Source organism: Chlamydotis macqueenii, chromosome 3 (assembly GCF_036417535.1).
Source record: "Chlamydotis macqueenii isolate bChlMac1 chromosome 3, bChlMac1.mat, whole genome shotgun sequence".
NCBI classification, from domain to species: Eukaryota; Metazoa; Chordata; class Aves; order Otidiformes; family Otididae; genus Chlamydotis; species Chlamydotis macqueenii.
The window spans coordinates 69,782,562-69,802,616 of NC_141558.1; the positions used below are offsets into that span (position 1 = coordinate 69,782,562).

The following is a 20,055-nucleotide window of genomic DNA, read 5'->3' on the forward strand; positions in this document are numbered from 1 at the left end:
CCTAACTCCAGCTGCTGACTTGCATTTAAGAAAGTCAAATGTCTACTAAATACTTAGTGGTTATAACAGGGATGTTGTGGAAAAGGGAGACTATTAGTCAATGGAGTAAGATAATGTTCATTTTTGGATAAGAGCTTATAATTCAGCCTTCTGCTGTTTCCAGCAGTCCCAAGTCTGCCCAACATTAGATACTAAAATAACTGTTATAAAACATAGACCTCTCTCTTTGGCCCAGTGTCTTGTCTCTCCCAGACCTAGGGAAAGGTTTAACTTGCAAGCAGAAGCTGCTTTTATTCTCAAAATACTGCTATAGGTATCAGTACCACGATATCTATCTACCCCACAATCACAAAATATTTCCTATTTTCAGTGCCTTTTCAAGGTGAGGAACTGCTACTCTTCCTCGTTTACTGACAGGGAAATAAGGCACAGAGAGTGTGTTGAGAACCTGGCTTTGCCAGGGCTTTTAATTGTACTATTTCAGGCACTTCTGCCCGTGAACATATGTGTGTTTTTCACCAATGCCAAGATTTTCACTCAGTGAGTGTCACTTCCTTTGTTAGCTCCAAATGTGCAGAGGCTGAAAGGGCATCTTTACTAGTGAAAAATCTCTCAAGAACTTTTATAAATCATTCAAACTTCTGGTTGAAAATGTTTCCTTTCACACACTTCTTACTGCCAAACACAGGCCCATCTGGAATCATTATTAATTCTGTTGAACTGTTTAGTTCCAAGTGGGTTTTTTTTTTTAAAGAAAGACTTGATTCAGTATTTTATAACCATAATTGGAACAGTGCATTAAGACTCAACAGCTCATTTGTTTATTCCGGGAAATGGCAAGCAACACATCTTGTACTCAATCAGTTACATTAGTAGAGCAATGCTGAAAAATCTTGTACCTTGTAGCTACCTCAAAGTTTAAGTCTTCTTATCCATTTATTTTTCAAACATGCAGAAATTAAAATACTCTTTAGGGGCTTCAGAAACCTTCTTAAGCAGTTTGGAGGACTTTTCTGTGCATACCTCATTGAGCATATCAGTCACAAAACTAGAAGAACAGACACTCTGACACTGAAATGCCCAAGCAAAGTGCAAAGCATACTCCTCCATATACAAACTCAGATTAAAACGGTTGTTTCTGGTTCATCATCAGGTATGAACTATTAAATTCAGTTTGCAAGCAATGTCCGATTCACATTTCGAAAAATAAAACCACAAAAAGCAATTAGTGTTTTTGTGTAAATCTGCTTACTAGCTTATTTTTGCATTAAATGCTGCCTCGAGGGTTTGTATGCACACGTTTAAGGGAAGGGCACTATGAAATCTTGCTGTCATTGATATCAATTGCACAAATCTCATTGACTCAAATTCAGGTCAGCTTGGAACCTCTCTGCATACTTCTCCATATGTGGGAGACACTTCAGTTGTCTGTTTGACTCTGACAGTTGCGTTGAAGAGCAGTCACATGTCATCATACCTACGTGGGGCTGCGTAGCCCACTCAGTGCAGTCAGGCAGCTGGAAACACAGAGCCTGCATGTGTGGCTGGCCAGCGAGGGGCAGAGGCTGCATCCACCACCAGCTTGTAGATTAACGCATCAGAAGGTTTTCATCCCTAGAAGCAGGTGATTAATGTTCAGTTACAGAGATCTGTAGGTATGGAACCAGTCAGTTTTTAGAGTGGTACGATTACAAATTCATAGCCAGACTGTCATGATACAAATTAGTCTCAGCACTCATTTCTTTGGCAAAACTCCCATTTTTTAGATGCCTTCCTGGTGGAATTTACTGTGACATGAAAGATATCAAAAATACAGATAAAAGGAGTACTTTTCCAAGTGCAAAATTCACTACAAATGTTTACCATAAACTCATTATAAAATAAAATGGAAGGGAACTTTCATGTCTCTGGCCCATACCCCCGCTCAAAATAGGGTCATCTTTGAAGTGAGTTGAGGTTACTCAGTGCCTTATCCAGGTAGGTTTTGAACACATTCAAGCATGGAGAGTCTACAGCCTCTCTGAGCATCTGTTCTAGTGCTTGATCATCTTCACTGTGAAGCTCTTCTCCTTATGTCTAATTGAGATTTATCTTGCTGCAGCTAGTATTCACTGCCCCTTACCATTTTGCTGTGCACCCTCAAGAAGAGTCTGGCTCCAACTACCACTTATTAGGTAGTTACAGAGAGCAATAAGATACCACCTTAGCCATCTCTTCTCCAGGATGAACAACCAGCTTTCTCAACCTGTCCTTGCACACCATACGCTCCAGTTCCCTGAGCATCCTGGTGGCTGTTGCTGAACTTGCTTCAGTATGAAATCATGGAATCATCGAATGGTTTGGGTTGGAAGGGACCTTAAAGATCACATAGTTCCAACCCCACTGCCATGGGCAGGGATACCTTCCACTAGATCAGGTTGCTCAAAGCCTTATCCAACCTGGCCTTGAACACTTCCAGGGATGGGGCATCCACAATTTCTCCAGGCAACTTGTTCTAGTGTCTCACCACCCTCATAGTAAAAATGTCCATGTCTTCCTTGTAGTGGAGAGCCCAAAATTGGCCACAGCCCTGCAGACATGGTCTTACCGTGTCTGTGCTGAGTAGGAGGGAGTAATGACTTCCCCTGAGCTGCTGGCTGCACTCTTGCTAATAAAGCCAGTATGCTACTGGCCTTCTGGGCCACGAGGCCACACTGCTGATTCCTGCTCAACTTCCTGTCTACCAGAACCCCTTGGCTTTCCCTTCAAAGCTGTTTTCTAGCCAGCTGGACCCCAGTCTGTGCTGTTGCAGGGCATTATTCCTTAGTAGGCGCAGGACTTTGCATTTGTCTTTGTTGAATCTCATGAAGTTCCTGTCAACTCATTTCTCTAGCCTGTTGAGATCTCTCTTCAATGCCGTGCCCTTCAGTGTATTGACTGTTCCCCCAATTTCAGGTCATCAGTGAACTTGGTGGAGGTCCTTCCTCTTCTATTGTCCAGGCTTAATGAAGACATTAAATAGCATCAGGCCCAGTGGTGACTCCTGAGGAACCCCACTACTTCAACTTTGACCTGCTGCATGTTATTCTTTGAGCCCTGTGGTCCAGTGAATTTTCCATTCAGCCTATTCTCCAGCTCCATCCTCATGGCTCCAGCTCAGCACTGGAGACCGTCAAAAGCCTTGTTAAAGTTCAGGTGAGTTACATCCACTGGTCCTCATTGGCTGCTGAGATGGCCATTTCCCACTGTCACTGCCCATTTTGCTGCCCATTGGCATCACTGTCCACAGTGTTTGTCATAGAGACCACATGAAAGGATCCTAATGAAATTGGTTTCCTGGTGCAGCTAATATAGCTATGGGAACTTGACTGAATACCAGTGCCACAAGACAATGGCAAAATAAATTTTGTTTGAAAATATTACTGCATATTCATCATATCCATAGAGAAGGGTTTGATGTATTAGTACTCAACTTCCCTGAAATATTCCTATAATTGTTATGGTTCTTTAGGGGTAAGGAAATAATTTTCTGGATTTGGATCACTATGTTAGTTAGTCTGACAAGCCCAAAATAAAGTAAATTTTCACACATAAATCATTAGCATATTTGCCTAAGAAACAGTGTGCAGAATTCATGCAAAATCAACAGCTTATTCAAGTAAATACATATTCATAATTATTCTATGTGAAATACTGCTTTCTGAGTTTATTCAGTGAATACTAACTACATTCCTACAAATATACCAAAATAACAGTTCCCCTGTTACTATGGAGAGGGAGAGGAGAAAGTACTGTGCTTGAGGACTAATTGTAAAATCTGTGGAGTAAGAACAAGACAGTGTGATTCCCCCATATATAGTAATAATAACTTAGCAGCCCAAGGTTTTACATTCAGGGTTTTGGAGAGAGAAATGGAAAGTTGCTGATGAGTTGGTCTAGAGACATACCGAAGGGCTGTTTTCTAGGAGGGACATTTTCCATCATTCTGAGATACAAGAAGGGAAAGTGTAATTCTCAGCTAAGTGAAACAAATACGAGGACAGATTTGGCATTAGCAAATACGCTACATCTTAAATTGATTATAGCTTGCTGGACACCACCGTCGCTATCATAGCCAATCCCTTTCACATCTCCTGCAGACCAGCTAGCAAAGCCAAGCAAGGATACATATCCTTGAAGGAATCAGTATGCACACGTGTGCGCACACACACCTGCAAACACACGGCCATTTGATTCCTCATCTCCATAATATGATTTTCTTGTAGCAAGCAGAAAGCAATTGCTCCACTTCACTCCCCTGACGCACTGCAAGGAACTAGCATTACATGTTTTATTACCATGGGTGTAGAAAAAATAGGCTGCAAGTCACATTGATCAGAGAGCCAATAAGGCGAGGAAGGCTCCCTGCAATATGGAGCCTGCAGAAGCATTGCCAAGTAGTGATCGCAGCACTGCCAAGTGTCACTGCAGCGAGGCACAGAGAGACTCAATACCGCGTTAAATAAAGGACGGGGCATGCTGCATTTCATAATGCAGCTAAAAATAATATTTTACACTTTATCACTTTTTTTTTTTTGCTGAGGATTGCTAAGCACTTAGCACAAATTAATGATCTTCAGGTTCCAAGCACCCGTATGTGGTAGTTTTCCATATGGCAGAGGGGCTTTTTAATCTCCAATAGCACGTTGCTCTCATTATTATGCAGTAGATTTTTTGTTTCTGTACACCAGGCCTGGGTTCTTACAAGGAAGCGATTATACTTGCCTAAATGGAGATTCTGGTGACAAGATAATTTACAATGCTCTGTTGCATAATCATTGAACCAAGGTCAGGGAAACCATTGATGTGGCACAGTCAGGGCAGTTGTAAATAAAACACACGTCACCAAAGGGTTCACTCTCAGTCAGAACAGACGGACAAGAAAGAATAGACAAGAAAGAACCTCCAGCATTCTCGCCATGGTAAAATCTTATTCCCCTCCCTTGTCTCCACAGATCCTGTGGTTGGCTAGTTAAAGGAGGAGGTGTAACTATCAATCTAATCTCAATTGTTCTCAAATTTACCATAATTTCTACACTTGAGAGGCTGACGAAATGAAACAGCACTACTCCAGTTTTCCATTCATCAGCAGGAAGCAGAACAACTCAAGGAACTGGGCTAAAAATAATTAAGCAGCAGGATCAGGTGCTGTGCGCAGGCATCTGTGTCTGAGCAGGGGCATTCAGGCACACGAGCACTCACTGGAGGTAGCAGCAGCACAGGGGGAGATGATCACTACCAGTAATTTTATCTCAACGTATGAATGCTTGCAGATGTACTCACAGCATACTTATTAGAGAGGCAAAAACACCCAAGAAAACTGTGATCCAATTACACGAAGAACAAAATTACCTTTTTAAACAAATGCAACCACCAGAATGATACCATCAGCAGTGCTGCAGGAGCCACTCAGCAGCTGCTGGGGCAACCACAGCGCACAGGACTCTCAGCACGTGGCCCTTACCCCAGCGCGCTGTGGGGGCATGGCAGGTACGTCAGCCTTGACCAGAAAGCTCGACATTTTCTGGAGGCCTTGGCGTTATTTCACATGCATTGTCATTGCTTTGCATTTGTGCAGTAACACCAGAGTTTTTCAGAAAGTATTGGAGTGACTTCTGTACCTCTTCCATACAGGCACACTGGGAGTCAGGTGCAGCCAGGGCCTCTGCTCGGCACAGCATGGATGCACGCTGGTCCGGGACATCCTTCGAAAGACAGACTGGTCAGACACACAGATACCCTGGATCACCAGAGCTGTTCTTCAAAATCTGCTCAGATGAGATTGCTGGGAGAAGGAGGAGGTACCTGAGGAGCAGGCTGAGGATGGAGGATCGAACTAAATAAGATCTTACCTGAGGAATTGGCTATCCAGCAGAACAATTTCTGAGAAAGATTCCCCAACATTACTACTAGTCAGCCTCAACACACAATTATTTGCCATGTTCCAGGAAAAGCTTTAACTACCTAGTTTGTGGCTCCTCTAAAAAAGTGTATAAAGAAGCAATAATGGGCCAAATCCTCAACCCAGTGTAAATCAACACTATTTGCTTGCCTCCACTGGAACATCCACTTTTTATTTCAGTTAAGGAGATAACACACAGTATCTTAATATGCATTTATGTTAATGTTTGCACTTTGCAGGGCTAGGTAGATTGCATGGCTGGCACATTTCAGACTAAATGTCACTTCCAAAAGCTAAGGGACCTAAGTGGAAATTGCCATTCAGAGTGACTAGCTGACAACATGCGGAACGTCTCCACGTCTCCAGAAAAGCTTTTCTACCTGAAGCAGCTCCTTGTGATTAATCTTTCACGCAGACAATACACATTACTATTTTAAAAAGCTGAATTTTTAAGGATGGAATACATTAATGAACAGAGGAAAATGTGAACAAATTAGCATCTTCAAGCACTGTGAGACACACGGAAAGAATATATAGACAGAGTAGCCAGATCCCTTCAGAAACCATAGCTGTAGTCCCTCTCTGTCTCCTGGCAGTGAGACTGGATCCAACCCCAGAATTCAGATTCTGTGCCAATCACTCCAGAGTGTTATTAAGATGCATGGCACCATGGCAGAATTCAGATCAATATTTCTTTCCCACATGTTGGAGTAGACTAGGTAGCAAAGGCTGACATGAAAAGTGAGCGAGCTGCCCAGTAATTATCAGGTTTTGTATCATGCAAGCTTAGAAAATAGTCTAGAATAAAGAAAGTGCGCATTATTGCCTTTCACATTGTGTCTGATCTTGCACTGCTATACAATTTAAACTACAAGTACCTGGCAGAATTTGAGATAATTTTGCAAAGACTTGTCATCCTCCTTCACCAGGTCACTCTCTGTAAGACTTGGTGGAGAAGGAGCGGAAATACATCATATTAGAATTAATTAAAATGGTAACGATCATGCTCTTCCACAACACTTCCACTAAAAGGAATCAGTTAATTAATCCTGAATCAAGCAGGCTTTCTGGTGAGGAATACAGCTGTTGAATTTATACCCCTCATTCATGACCCCTTCTTCTCAAGGACAAGATTTGGTAACACTTATTTACGTTAAACATTAGCTTACCCTGTGAGGAATCTCCAGAAATCAATAGGGATTGCACCACACGAGTCAGACTGGCAGAATCTGATACCAATTATAAACTCAGATTGGCCCTCAGATGGGTATTTCTGTCAGCTTTTTTCTTTTTTATTCTGTCTTTCCATATTCCTCCTCCCCCATGTCTGCACCCAAGAAAACAGAACCTTCCATCTTATAGAAGGCGTTTGAATGGTTGCTTTTCTTCTTTCTCTTTAATCCAAAAAGTGAGAATACTTCTTGTTACAGGAAGGTAATGTTTGACAAAACTTGGCAGATTTGAGTGTATTTCTAAACCTGGAAAGAGCCCAGCCTTTTTTACAAAATGGAAGTAACAATTTGTGGTTTTAAAGTGTGAAGTGGTTTACTTCTTCATGGACAAAAAAAGTATAGCCGAAATCACTAGAGAAAGCATTAAGAGAAGCAATCTGGGCTTAAAGAAAAAGAAATACAAGATCTGCATTTTTTTTTTTTTTTACCAAAGTGCGTGGGGGAAGAGGTGGATAGAAACAAGGGGACGTATTTTCCATTTGCAGTTCCTTTCCCCAAATTTTCCCAGAAGCAGAACAGACTGTAGCTGGGTAGAGGAACAGAAAGCCTAAAGATAAAAGAGAAGAATACTTGTGTGATGTAAAAGGGAGGTGGGAAAGAAAAATCCTCGAGCCTTTTGTTTGGAGACAGCTCAAAGTTAAATTTAATCTCACTGCACAGGGAAACCGTGTGCCCTGAAAGCTGCAACTTGGGTTTCTGTATCTCCTCTCTGGTCTGGCCTCTCACGTTGGACTCCTTCTCCTAAAATGTCACCACCACATGCCACATACCTCAGGCTCCTTGCCTCAGTCCAGCCAGAAATTACATTTTGCTACTGGAGTCGTAGTTGGGACAGGGAAACTGGAGGGCAGTGGGAGCAGCTCCCCACTGGCCTCACGGGGAAGCGACTCCATATTTTGTGTTAGAAGAGACTTCCGTATTTTGGGTTAGCTCCATGCACTGAAGGACAGGAAACTTAGGTTAGGCAACCCTAAAAGTAAGCCATATTTTAACATCTCCCAGTAAAAGAATTGTTACTGTGTTAGAGTTGATCATGTGGCAGAAACTGCGTTTTTGATCAAAAACATGGTTTTAATAAGAAATTTAGAAGCAGGCCTATTCTTACTGAAAAGGAATAGTCAAAAAAACCCAACCCCACTGGGATCTCAGGAATGAAATAACGCAGAAATCATCCTTCAAATACTGATGTGCCGGCACAATAGATACCAATGTTTTCTGCTACTGAGTGACTGTTGTTCTCTCTGCCTTTTTCAAAGCTAAGTGACAGATTGTGCTGGAATTAGAGGGGAGGCATCGCTACCTGGAAGCTATGTAACTGTCTGTGACTTTGCAACAGCAACTAGTTTTAAGTGTCTATTTCCCCTCAGCTCAGTAGGTACTTTTCTGTATGAATTGGATGCTTCAAGATTTTTTGAGCTTGTTTTTCACATCAGACACTGTCTGACTGCCTGAAACTATCGGATACCTAGCAAGCTAAAAAAAAAAAGGAGAGCTGTGTCTGGCTCTGGTGTTGTTTTCTGCTCATGTCCTAAAGCAATGTCAGGTTGAAATAAGCTTCACAGCATCTCTCCCATCCTCCTTCCTCGACAGTGTCCTGGTTTCCATGGAAAAGAAAACCTGGAGCATACGCTGACAGGGAATCGCAGCATGGTCAAACAAGTCCCTGACAGAGATGAGGGGGGAAGCAGGTCTGCAGGCACCTGCCTGGATGTACAGACAGAACGAGCAAGTCAGGAGTGCCTTATTCTTTCTGTAGATACAGACAAGAAGATTTATTGCTTAGTGTAGTATTGCCTCTGGGGTTGGAACTGGATTTCTCCCCAAACTGTTACTTCATTTCATGTTCCTTTCAAGCTCCTCTTCTGTGCAGAAAATTTTAGAAGGAAATGCCACTGGATTACACAGCTGCTGTCTGCCTGGGCTTTAAATGTGCCAATTTGCATCAGTCTGTAGGCAGTGCTAAGAACAGGCTGGAAGTGACTGCAGCCTTCCTATGTTACTAGTGGCATCTTACTTGCAAATCTGAAACAATTGAAAGGAAAAGGTGCAGTAGAACTAGAGACAGCCAGCTCTGAGCTATTAAAAAAAAAATCCTTCTTTTCTTCTGAGAAAAGCATGTGTGAAACACAGTACTCTTGAGGGATGCCCTACAAGACAGCAGCATGAAGCTATAATAAGTGATGGAAGAAAAATGACGTTCATGAAGTGAAAATGTCACTGTCAGTGCAACCAATCAGGCTGGGAATGAAAACCGTTGAGAACAAGGCTGTCACTAAATACACTGAAAACTTTTTAAAGATAAATGGAAAAAGTATCAATGTACTATGAGAAAGCTGATTCTCATCCTTGCTTTGCAGACACAAATAATTCAGATAAGAACCCAACTGCAGAAATGTTGGTTGAAAGTGAAGCTCTAAAGCTTTGCAGTTACCTTTTCTGTTAACAGCTAAGCAAGCATATCGTTATGGGAAGCATCATCACCTAGCATCACTACAAAAATCTTCTAACACTACCTTTACAGCGTGCAAGCAGGTTTTTGTCTCTTAGAGAGACCTGCTGTCTTGCTGTTCAGTGTTTGGGTTATGCAAGGACTTTGTGCCTTGGCAGACTCAGAAGAAGAGGAGGCAATGTAAAGAGCCTGAAAATTGGCTGTCTGCCTTGACTCTTGTTAAATCAATTCTGGTGTTAAGAGCTGTCTCTTGGGAACCAGACAGAGATGTTGGGCTAGGATTCTTACATGAAGGAACTGCCTTGCATGTTGGCTGCACATCCTCATTTTGGGACTGGTATGTATCTGTGAATAAAGTGATTCAAATTTAGAATACCCTCAGACTTCTTCTATGCCCAAAAGGAAGACATAAGCATCTGCTACTGATGCATAGAGCACACAGATGTTAGAAGACAAGGCAATAAAACTTCAATTTACTGTCATTTGCCCTTCTTTGTATGAGAGACTTTTAAAGGGTAGAGTACAGGAAAAACACTGTATGTGCTCAGAGCTTCCTTAGGGGAAGGTAATAAACCCTTAAGACACATACTCCGTTGAACCAAATTAGTAAAGCGTAAGATTATTTAGTAACCACCATTCTAGAGGTGCCAACCTTTGCTGAATGGCAACTAATGCTATTTCAAGACACTTCTAAGTCTTTGTATCAACAACTTCATGATTGCAATATTGGCTACACAGGACTGCCTCACTCCTTGAGGTGACCTGCTTCATTTCAGGTGGCACATTTGAGAAGCTCAGTGTTCAGTATCCCAATCTGAGCCTAAGGTGAAGCACTTAAAGGCCTTGACTAGTAAATTAGCATCCCTGGTTTCAAATGGGTGCGTGAGAGGAAGAAAAAGACAGACTTTTGAGTTAGCACTTAAAAACTTAAGTAAAGATCATATAGAATTATTTATAGAAACTAACTTGGACAGCTGCTGCTATGATTATCTTGTGGGATTCATTAAGGTCCTGTTTGACATTCAAATAAGTTCTTGTTTCTGGTGGCAAGAAAGAAAGATAGTGTGTACTTTAAAGAAATTAAATGATTTAGAAACGAAGATGAAAGATTCAGAACTATCTTGTAGCTACTTTCTGCTCCCCCTGCCCTTTTATAAACTGGAAATATTATGACAAGATGTACCGTGGCCTCTGATGTACTGCACAGGAAGAAATGAGAAAGTTAATAGGGGAAGCACCAAATTAGACATCTGAAAGAAGAGGATTAAAAGACGAATAAGAATATTATATCGCTTGTCAGCATGGCATTACAGAGCCCAACCTCATCTTTTTTTTCAGTTTTCATTAAGCAAATGACTGGATAGGTCTGCTTCTTTCGCAGACCTGTGCAGCCTATTAAAAAAGCAGAATATATTCGCTCCAATATTTGCATGACAATAGCATGCAAGCTGAAAAATTATTCCAAACAATAGAAGTTCCTTTGGATTTGTACTTTACATCTCTCTCTCTCATCCTAACTGGACATAACTTTTCCATTTGGTCCATTCTGTGAGTAGGACTGAGCAGAGTCCCACCCCTGCTGCTGAGCATCCTCATAGCTGCTTCAGAAGCATTTCTGCAGTCAAGGCACAGATGCTCCTTGTACCTACTTTATTAAACACATAAGTGAATGGGGTTTGTATCACATAATCTGCCCTTCTTCCTCCCTGACTCTGCCCACAGCCATCCCATGATAGCATGTAAGATCAGCTAGAAGTTTCCACTATAGCTTTAGGGTGACTGAAAACCTGTGTGCATTTTTCTCCTCATTTATCATTCCGCAGTACTCAAAGTGTGCACCTTGCTGATGCAAGATCAGAATTTGATGCATCTTGAGCAAATGCTTGCAAGCATTAAAGATGTCACTAGCCATTCAGGCTTATTCCTCTTCGTCTCCCATTTGTTCCTGAATACCTACCAGCGATATACAAGAGTATTTCTTTCCATATGTGGGCTGTAGGAGGTAATGCTCAAATACTATGATGATGGTGATGATAATCTAAAAATACATAAAATCTGAGTAGACTGGACTAAAATAAACATGGATGGATAAGGATGTGCTGGGAGATGATCCTTCTACTTGAAACTTTCACCTTAATGTGGCTAGGATTGAGACTTTTTGCTTTCTTAGTACATTATAAATCTGCATCTTTCCCTAGGCAAAAAAAAAGATGTATTGAGAACAGCACAAGTGGGTGAAAAATATAAGAACTGGCAGATTGAAGGGTCATGGAAGATGTTCAGCTTTTTATCAGCTTATTATGTGAATTTTATACTTGGTTTGCTGCTGGTTATATGCCTGGGAAAGATATATTTCACAAATTAAAAAAAATCAGAAAAAAACCAGTATATTGCAATATATCTTCTCCTGTTATATGTATGCAAACTCTTCTTAGGAATGGGCTCTCACATTCTGAGTGGTTTTTAAGAAGCTGTTTTTGACCTTTCAAACCAATTTTAGTTGTATGGAAGTTTTGAGGCTACAGACATTAAAAACTAAGATGCTTGGATATTGTACATCGAAGGTACAATATATAGCTATGTAGCTATTGGAAACCAGTAGGATTTTCATCTTTATTTTCAGTTCATACAGGTTGGTAATGCCTGGCATCTTGCTTTAAAATTTAGCTAGAAATAAAGCTCAGTCAAAAATCACTCTTATCAGAGTGAATTCCAAATGATTTGGAAGATGGTTTTGTATCCAAATGCCTCTATTGCCTGAAGTACTCCTTTCTAGAAATAAGAGACTGACTTTTAAGTTAATTAAAAACATTAGACAAGATTCCAGTTGGTCTGATTTTCTTTCACAAGACTTGATCTGCACCTCACAAATTCTGGCACATCCCTCTAAATAAGCAATATGTCACATCCCTGTTGCCATGCTGCATCTGTGGGACTGAATAAGTAAAACCTTTCAGTTACACAGGCACGTTCAGCCTGTGCCACTCATTTCTAGTTCTACCTATACGTTCCTACTTGATTCACCAAAAGCTGCTCCCTTAGATATCTGCTCAACCTCTCTCTGAACTGACTCACTGGAAACAGAGTTCTTGGCATACATATTAGAAAAAAAAAATGAAAGGAAGAGGCAGGAGAGTGAAAGGAACCTTATCAGAGAAAAGGCAAAAGAACTGTTTTGTACTAGGTAACCTCTGAGAGCTTTCTCCTATTTTGCATTTTGTCACTGAATACCTCTCAAATGCTTAACTACTCCAAAATTATTTTTTCCTTGGTTATTCTTTAGGGGCTGTGCAGATTGAGCTGGAGGATCTCTATTTTGGATGTCATTTAGTAAGTATTATCTGCTCATTCTGACAGCTGATCTGACAAGGAATCAGCTGGTGTCATTCCTTTGTCTTTCTCTCAGGTTCAGAAGGAAACATTCCACCTGAAATATTCTCATTGCAAATTTCAGGATTTTTCTTTACCTCTGACATTCTCTCATTAATTCTGTCCCTCTGAAAAAAAGTTGGTTTGAACATCTTTCATTTAGCCTACTTTTCAATAAAGATGAAATGTTTATGTCTTCAATTTTTATGTCTGGAACACATCTATATGACAGGAGAGTGCAGTCACAGAGGTGCTACGGCAAGGAGCTTAAATGCCCACAGATGTGCCATGTCATGAAGATTGATGTAGTTTGGTTACGACATCCAACCCTTCCTTTTTATGTGGGGATGTTCCTACAAGAGTCTCTTGTACTTTAGGAACAACTTTATCTGCTATATGATCTGAATTAATCCTCTCTCATACTGCATTCTCTAATTTGCCTTTCCATACTTTCTGTTTCTTCTGCTGAAAGACTTCCCTTGAGAATCACAGTAAGTCTTGTTTCTGTACTGCTTATCAAGGCCACTGTCTCTCTTGGAATCAAAATACCACAGTGAAAATCTTCAACTCATTCTCTTTCAGATCCACATGGGTATCAGTTTCCAAAGATAGAAACCCCTTTCCACGTTAAAGCATGTTTCCTAATCCCTTGCAATGACACTGGGAAATCTTACACTGCGCAGCACAGCCTCCTGGTTTCTCCCCAACTTTCAGCTACATTTTGCAATTATAGAGGCTCCAGAGCAGCCAGACTTCCATGCAGAATCACACTCCCTCCCATCTCTAGCCCTGTGCAACAAGCCTGCCCCATCGGGTCCATGTTCACTTCAGGGTCACATCCCTCCCAGGACATTTTGATACCTTAAGCTTCATCTTTGTCTATCTGGGAAGACTTCAAAGCAGTGGTGGGGTCAGGGTTCATACCCTTCTCTGTAAAAACAAAAGAAGATTCTAACTGTAGCTTATGAGGATTGATGCAAAGCAACTGATTGCATTTTTTTTAAAGGAGAACGAACTACACACAGGCTATCCAATAAACAATATTAACTCCACATTCCTTTAGGAGGTAGCCTGAAGGATTTTAGGGAGACATTTATAGAGGAGTTGTACCTACCAGGAAACAAAGCACTCACTGATACACTAAAAGACTACCAAAGAAATCTAAGCAGTTCCATACTGGAGGGAATTTTATTCCTTTTCTTGAAATGCAGAAATTTCCAAGAACAAAGGGATTTCCAAAGTGCAAAGACAACAATAGTAGGATAGCCTAAATTCAGGGTTTCCAGACTCAAGATGTCATGGAAGTAGGCACTCTCATGTAAAATAGCAGGAAATAAAAACATTGCAGGAAATGAAGAGGAAAGCATAAAACTAAATGCTAGTCATACCCAGTAGTCCATTACAATAATTAACCCACAGCAGCACCAGAGAGGACTATTAATCTATAACCAATCTTGAGAATACGAGGAGACTTGACCAAGTTCCCAGATAATGACCTGACCACACAACTATCCCTTGTGTCTGGATTAGACACAGCAAGAGGAATATAAATTAACCTGAAGGATGCTACCATGTTCAAAGGATGTTTGCCACTTAGCAGAACAGAAAGCAGCATAGGCAAAAGGGCTGGTGATACAAACCAGACCTGAGAAAGCAGGGAAGAAAGGCTGGTAGGGGCAGGTATCTCCATGACCCTTATGATGCCATGTGCTTACAAAAATAAGTAAAGACAACCTGAATTCCTTGGACAAAATCCCCTGACTTCATGCCAATCTGCTCCAATGACATTAACTCTTGTTTTGAAACCGATGAGGTTATATAGGGTAAGGGCAGAAACTAGATCCCTGTTCAGGGAGATGCTTACAGTTCTCCAGAGGATAACAGGTAATAACACAAATGGAACTTTTGCTCTTTAAACTTGACATGAATAATGCCAAGCTAGTCCCCTTCCCACACTCTATTACGACTAGTTGTTTTTGTTATTAATAGTAACAATTACTGGTAGTGCAGAGGTGCCTAGAGATCTTAACCGAGATCAGCCCTGTGGTGCGACGTACTCCTAATAAGATGGAGCTTACAGCCTCACCCTGCCCGGGAGCTCAACTCTAAAAAGACAAAGCAATCAAATGGTAGGAGGAGACCAGAGCATGGAGAGATGGAAAGAGAATCAGCCAAAGGTCACATGTCAATGTCAGAAGGAAAACCAAAATGAGGCGCTGGGCTGGATGGTTGCCAGTGCCAGCCCGCACTCGCAGCAGCCTCTCCAACCCTAGTTGATTTGCACTGGTACCTTGACGATATTTTTCCAGAGACCTGACTCTGACAAGGCTGGGTCTTTCAAAATAGAACTCACACAAAATCCCCAGATTTCTTGCCCACACTTTCATTTTGTGATATAGATACTTATTGGCCTCTAATATGAAGCGCAGGTTACCTAAACAACCTGACTGATTAAAGTTTTACATTGGTACCTGGTAAAACATTACTGAGCAATTTGAGCCCATGGTACAGTCAACCAGAATAGCTTTGTTTCTTTTTTGATCCACGCATCCTCAGTTCCCTCCTGTTATTGCTAGTCATTTGACACAGGCGAACAGGTATTGGTCTCCTTAGTTCCAGCTGAAGGCAATGAATATGCAGGGAGAAACCCAAAAGCATGTTTGATAAGGGGAACTGCAGCCTGAACACCAGCCTTTCATCTGAAGGGAGCGGGAAGCGCTTTCCAAGGCCGATTAAAAGCCCCACCAGCGGCAGGAGGCTGGGAGATGGCAGCCAGGCTGACAACCGGCACATCCTCACTGCAGGAGGATGGGGAGGTGGAAATTTCGATCAAGGATACAATTGCAAATCCTTGTTGCTACCAAGAGTCATAAAATCAGTAACAGTAAGTCAGGGGAGGACAAACAGGTTTTGTGTGTTTTTTTAGTCTCCTGAGAAAATTTCAGATGTTTCTTGCCTATCAAATACATGGAAATAAACTTGAACACCCTGGGACAAGTTAAAATAGATACATTTCAGAGAATCTAAATGCTGCAATACCTTTAATCGAAAAACCCGGAAAAATTGTGACATTTCAAGAGGAGTAAATTATTTTTCTTTGGGTTTTTTTTGGCACACTGCCCTCATGTTTTCCAACTTCTCAACTGCAGATACCAGAACTTGCTTTTTTTTTTAAAAAAAAAAGCAATATTTTAACCTTATTAAATTATTGTTGAAGGGGGAAGCTTAGTAAAAACACCAACACAACATTTAATAAAAACAGCAACAGCGAGCAAAATGCCGATGCCGCTGATGCAAAAAACCACTAAGCCATTTCATCTGACTAAACAGCGTAAGAAACAAAGGCCTTTGAATCATTAACAAGTTAAATCGCAAATTGTAGGTTTTGCTATTAAATATAACATACCACAAGAAACTTTATCACAAATGATTAGAGCTGGCATTAATTTGTGCTTGGCTTCCAACTGCATAAAGCCCAAGTGCACCCCTGAGAGGGGAAATCCTTGTGCCTGTGGAAAATAACTGCGAACTTTGCCCTATGGTGAGTTCACAAGAGGCTGACACAGGAAAAAAGAAGTGAGTGGAAAGGATCTGACTGGAAACACAATAGCAGACTTAAAAGGCTCTGATAAATGAAAAGTCATTCCAAGATTAGGCTCTTATTCAAAAAAATAACAAAGACATTTTCTGGTATGTGGCTGAAAATAGATTCCATATGAAAACTCTTAGTGGAGCTTATCAATATTTTTCATTCTCAGTCCTCTTTGAGGGCTTTGAATAAATGCAGCATTTTTAAAGACTGAAATGGCATTTTTAAAGATTGAAATGGCATTTTTAAAACTTCCTGAAATTTAGGCACAGAAGTCACACAATTAATGCTTTCATTTTTCAAACCAATATTGCAGTTTTAAAGATTTTTATGTTGCAATTCCTTCACACTTTTTTTCCCTTCCATCTGCCTGATCTTGTCCTCACTTCTCGTAAAAATACTACAAGTGAAGAAAAAGAAAACAACTTTCCTTGCCTGAAAACTGAACTGACTTAGAGGCAGTTGATTCAAATGTTCCAGAACCTTTGTGGAAAATTTAGAGAAAGCACTGAGAAAAGTTTACCATTTTCAGATCATTCTCAATGAATCTTTAAATCTCTCTTATCAGGACATAGCCAAGATTTTGAACTCTGTAAAGGACTGTTGCGGACAGAATTTGTTTTCCTTTTCTATTTAAAAAAAAAACACAAAGAACTGATGGAATTAATCTAAAATGCAATTTGGAAAAGGCAAAGCAAATGAAAGAAAACTCTAAGTTTTCTCAGGTTGCCTAACATCTGCTCATGGTACAGCATACAAATAAATTTAATAAATTCATTTTTTTTTAACAGTAAAAGCATGCCTGGGGAAAAAAAAAAGCTATTATTGTATTTATAAATTAGATATTAAAGCCTTGCAACACAGAGTTAAAATGCTTGTAAGCACAGGCTTAGCACTACCACGTTTCTTACAGAGTGCGTTAACTAGGGAGCAGCGATGGTCATAAATGGCACACAGGCAACCTCTCATTTCAGAAATCTCTGCCAAAAAAATAACACCCAGGCTCCCTAGAGCAACTTTACTCTAAAAACGCACTCCTTTCCAAACGGGTGAGAGATGTTGCTGTCTAGCTTTGTAACTCCCATACTTTCCTTCCAAAATAAACTCTGGCTGAAAACGTACAGCCTAGGCCACTCACACCCTGGGAAGAGGAATGCAGAAGACCATGTGGGAGAGCACCATCTAGTGACTAACACCACAATAATATCACCGATGAAAACCACAAAAGGAACAAAAGCAAACACAAAACTTTTAATAGCAATGTGCCACATCTAGTTTGTTTTTACATTCTTCATCTCTTTGTCCTTGGAGAGGTCTCATTCTGACCAAACATTTTTGTAAGTCAAGAAGCAACTTGGCTTAAATTCAAAACATTGGGTTTTGGTAAAACATATCCTCTATGTTTAAAAACAGGCAGGTCTTCTATTAGGATTTGCAATTTAAACACCATAAGTATGCAGTGTAGGAATCTGGGACTCCAAAACACCAAAAACTCAATTCTGCAGCCACGACTCAAGTGAATAATCATGAGACATCTGTGGGACTACCTCCAGGAGTAGGAAAAGCAGCATATGTCTCCGAAAGTGCTTAGAGCAGTACAATTCTGCCAATTTTATCATGAATCTCCTATCTGCTGGTTGAAGCTGCAGCTTCTGGAATCAAGTGCTTCTACATGAATCTGAATTTTAACCTAAAAAGAAAAAGAATTTTCTAACTCTGAAGTTAAGAGAAAAGCTTGGAGAAGTGTGAGACACATGAATCCCAAAAACTAGAAATCACTGTTGACTAATAAAGTAGCATATTTTAAAATCTGTTTGAATGCCACTGAGACTGCGTGGGCATGGATGTCTGTAGAGGACAATATTGAGCAAACTCTCTGAACCTCACTCTTGGGTGCAGCAGCTCAGGCAATCAGGAAAGACCACCACATCCCAAGCTCCACAGGCTTGCTCTGCTGCTGCTACCTTCTGCTATCTCTGAACAACCCTGTGCAAAGAGGCTGGAAAACAGTTCTGCATTACTTCGGGGAGGAAGAGGGAGCAGAGGGGATACTGTCAAATCCTATTTATCTTCAGAGATCAAATGTGGCAACTGCAGGTAATTACAGTTGTATTAACTCTACAACTTGTAACTACAATGCATCTTCTTCATCTGAGAATTAGCCTAAATGCATACACAGCTGCAAGATCACCATGTACTGTATTGCTCCTCTTTGTGCTTTTATTAAAAATATAAACTACCAAACAACTCTAATTACATTGCTTGTTTCTGCCCATTTCTACAATGACCCCAGGTTTTCTGGGACAGTAGAATGAAGCAGCCTGAAGTAGCAAACATTTCCTCTTTATTGTCCACAGTCCAGCAGGTCACATGGTTTTAACATGCAATAGGAAACTTATTTTGCTGTGTTTCTGCTGGTGTTTTCACCATTATGTGAATTTTTTGTGCTGTTCATGCCAGTTTGTATTCTTCATCTGGATGTCAGTGTAGCATCTAGGCTACATCTTCAGGCAAAGGCCTTTTGCCAGTTGAGGCCCACAGTGGCTCTGTTCAGAGGTTTGCTCTTGGTGGGGAGCAGACAGGTCTTCTTCCTGGTTGCTTCTGGGAACATCTTTCTTCACTGCATTTTCCATCTGCACTCTTTTGTTTACCATTAAGGTCACGTCTGTGTGTTTTTTCCCCACTCGGCCTGTTGCATTAGTGGCACTCTGAAAGTGAGACTCTCTCTGGATGGGAATTGTTTGGTGAATTTTTAAATACTATTATTGATTTCACATTAATTTTCTTTATGAACCAGGAAAAGCTCTTACGCAAGGCTGTAACAGCCAAGAAATATTTGACAAGTTGTTTAAAATCTACCATTGGAAGCAGTCTGACAGATCAACTAAATTATTTTCTTTATTTTTAATTAAATTCTTTAAACATACCTTATCTTCAATAATTAGTATTATCCACCCTGAAGTACATAGCACAAAAAAGATTGCACATTGCTTGCAGCAGAAATGACTACCTGTTGGACTGCTGTTGCTTTGTCCGAAGCTGTTTTTTCCCTTTCCTTCAAGGGCACATGATTGGAATATAATGATTTTGCCTCTGCACCAGCCGACACCACTCCTGTAGCTTCTGTTTTAGGGCATCGAACCTGTAAAAGGGCAGATTCTTTCATACACGCCAACTTCTTGCCTGTTACATCAGTTTATTTCACATCCCATAAGTCTCCTTTTGGATACAGATTGAATGAGTAACTTTTTAGTCATTCTTTGGCCTGAGAAAATTACTTTTGAAATGGTTTATGCATGAGTATTCATTATGAACAATTTATGTACTGAAAACATCAGCACCTCAAGAAGGCATTATATAAAAGATGAGTAAATTTATGTTCACATATCATTCAAATTTCCTGCACTTTTCATTCTAAGATGTATGTCTTACATTGTAGTACAATAGCTTACATGAATTTGATGACCTGAATGAAATAATGTCAAAGCTGCCTTAC

General features: G+C 40.6%; 1 long non-coding RNA gene across 4 annotated transcripts in view; it reads right to left on the reverse strand.

Moving 5' to 3' along the window:
* Positions 1 to 805: 805 nt before the first annotated feature.
* The window catches only part of LOC147601287 (uncharacterized), a 29,808-nt gene continuing 10,558 nt past the window's right edge, over positions 806 to 20,055 (reverse strand). For 2 of the 4 annotated variants that reach the window (XR_015258275.1, XR_015258274.1), the window contains one exon: positions 806 to 1,649. This is a non-coding gene — a long non-coding RNA (uncharacterized LOC147601287). Of the gene's footprint in view, positions 1,650 to 3,926; positions 3,998 to 5,639; positions 5,804 to 13,772; positions 13,901 to 20,055 lie in introns of those variants that run through there. The other 2 variants (XR_015258276.1, XR_015258277.1) reach the window with 2 other exon arrangements.